This window comes from Panthera tigris, chromosome A1 (assembly GCF_018350195.1).
Source record: "Panthera tigris isolate Pti1 chromosome A1, P.tigris_Pti1_mat1.1, whole genome shotgun sequence".
NCBI lineage: Eukaryota > Metazoa > Chordata > Mammalia > Carnivora > Felidae > Panthera > Panthera tigris.
Window position 1 is genome coordinate 194,032,764 of NC_056660.1, and position 2,954 is coordinate 194,035,717.

Below are 2,954 nucleotides of genomic sequence, written 5' to 3' on the forward strand. Positions count from 1 at the left end.
TTTAAATGCTTCACAGGGTTGAGAGAACTAAAAAAAGACAATGGAGCCTGTATAATGGAGTAGTTAAAAGCACGGACTCTGTATTCAGATTATGTGGGTCTAAGCCCAGCTCTGCTATTAACTAGCTGCACGACCTTGGGAAAGTCACTTAAGCACCTCTCTGTGCTTCCGTTTGTCATCTGTAAAGTGCTACAGCGTGTACGGCCATGGACAGCTATGGGAACTCAGTGATTTAATACATATGTAAAGTATTTACAACAGTACCTGGCCCTGGAACATGATAAGCATTAATAAGCATTAGCTATTATTAGCGTTGTTGTTTAAGTAAAGCCCTTGGTACCATTCCTAGCACATGGCAAGGACTCCATAAATGATGGCCATTACTATAATGTCCAAATATAAAACGGTTTCATCCTGTATCATCCTGCGACTGCCCCTGCCACCCTGCCATGGGAGGACTCTCTGGTCCTTAAAAATCAAAGGGACAGGGTGGGACTGGGGCATACTTAAGACTTCAAGTGACTTGCAGGGCAGTGCTTAAGGAATGGTGGGTACACTCAGTCACACGCCCAATACGCTGGTGGTAAAAGTAAGGCATAAGGAAGGAAGTTGAAAAGAGAGACACAGGGGGCAAGAGAAGCAGCTTTGGTTTCCTACGTGAATCCCACAGCCAGGTTGACCCTCCGCTTGCATCCACGCACCAGTGTGGCAAAATTCTCAACAGCCCTGCTGAAGGTGATGACCAGAAGACTCACTTCTGTACAACGAGAAGAAATGCCCCTCCACGTCCCTGAATCAGAATTTTGTGCCTTCTCTGGCCCGTCTCCTGACTTACCTGTAAGGCGGGTGAGGCCCAGAGAGGGAAAGGAGCTTACCCAAGATCACACAGCTGACGAGTGGCAGTCAGAACTTGAACCAGGATTTCTAACCTCAAATCCAAGATATATCCACTAGGACAGGTGCTTAGAAAGGGAAATTGTGGCACAGGGACGTGACCCACAGGCTCTAGAACAGGTCCTCTTAAGGGGGAAAGGCCCAGGAAACAACCAGCTGTGCACTACCCCCTTTACATGGGTGAGACAGGTTTATCTGTCCTTCACCCTCCCTGCTACTGTTTCTCAGCTTCTGTGCCCCAGTGCTTTGCAGACATGCCCTAAAGATTGTCTTGCCCACTGAATTATATAATGTCTCTCTGCCATGCTTCCCTAAGGGGCTCCAGATGTCCATGCCATTGGTATAATTGCTGCAAGCCTCACCCGGAAAGGGGGGCAGGGGAGGGGCGCTTCAGACACAGCTACAAGGCAAAGAAAAAGGTTACTCTGTGACTATCAAAAGATGATCTATCCCCACGTTTATGATATCTGCCTTGGCTGCTTCTTATTGGCCAGATGGTCCTGGAGTTAATATATTTCTATCCAACAAAATACAAAAGGGAAGCAGCTATAGCCACTGCTGCTGTTGGCGCTCATACGAGCTTTTCTGCAGATGATGTTGGGGAACGCAGCCTAAAACGTTCTGCAGCAATGACTGTCGAAATGTCCACACTAGACCCACAGGCAACACTGCCCCGACTGTCTACACACCCAACTTTAGTGCCAAACCACTACCCCTCACTTCAGCACATTGTAAATTCCAGAGAGACAGATGTGGTCAATTCTCTCTGGTCCTTATGTTTTGAATGCAGATAAAATCTAATCATTGAACAAGTCGTCGCCAAACATCACTACAGGATTCCGTCAGGATTACAAAGACAAATAAAATACAGTTCCTCCTTCTGAGGAGCTTAGAGTTTCAGACACATAATAGGTACTTATTAGAAATCAAACAAAAGGGGCGCCTGGGTGGCTCAGTCGGTTGAGCGACTGACTTCAGCTCAGGTCATGATCTCATGGTTTGTGAGTTCAAACCCCGCGTCGGACTCTGTGCTGACAGCTCAGAGCCTGGAGCCTGTTTCAGATTCTGTGTCTCCCTCTCTCTGACTCTCCCCCACTCATGCTCTGTCTCTCTCTGTCTCAGAAATAAACGTTAAAAAACAATCAAACAAAACTCTAAAATGCATCTGTTTACTAGCCCCTGATGCAGCCTTTGTCAACTTTCCACTAAAATGTTCAGAAGACAGAGGAAAACACACAAATATTCATAATGAAAAAGGAAAGAAACAAAATCTGACAGAAACGTGTACTAAATTGTGAGGCAGCTGATGCTGCTAGAAAGAAATATACCAAAGCCTTGCCTCAAGATGCCCAGGTTTTTTTCTCATGAGACTCTAAAAAGTATCTCCCCACCATCTGCCCTGCTCAGAGACTCAAGCAAATTACCAGTCACCTGGCTACTACACGGACGCTGCCTTTTGAGGAGGCTGGCACACAGGGCTTAGTCCATGGTGCGCAGTAATCAAATACCTGCAAAATGACAGTGAGTGAACAAACCGTGCCCCGATCCACCCTTTCTCACACTGCTACTCCTCGTGCCCCGAGTTCTACATCCTTTGAGAGACAGCAACTCTGCGGGCATGAAGCAGGGAGAGCCGGAAATGTTAAATTGCATCCTGGAACATGTCTTTCTTACACATAAAGAAATTCAATCTAGAAAAGAAAAAAATATATATTTCTGGTAGCAATATATGCTGAAAATTGGATTTTACCTGTGTTCCCTTGATTCAGAGTATCAGGGAAGAAAAGGTAGAGGGACTAGGGTGAAACGCCACCTTTGCGGAACAGAGTGTCATTAATCTGAATTTCTCAGTTTGGGGCACCATTAACACCTGAAGCCACACCAGTCTTTTTTGAGAGTTCCTTGTGCACTGGAGGATATGTAGCACTATCCCTGACCCCTACCCACTAGGCACCTGTAACACACACACCCCTCCAGACATTAACATCTGTCCCTTGGGAGACAAAACCACTGTCAATTGAGAAGCACTGTCCTAAATGAATGTTTAAGAAACTACAAAT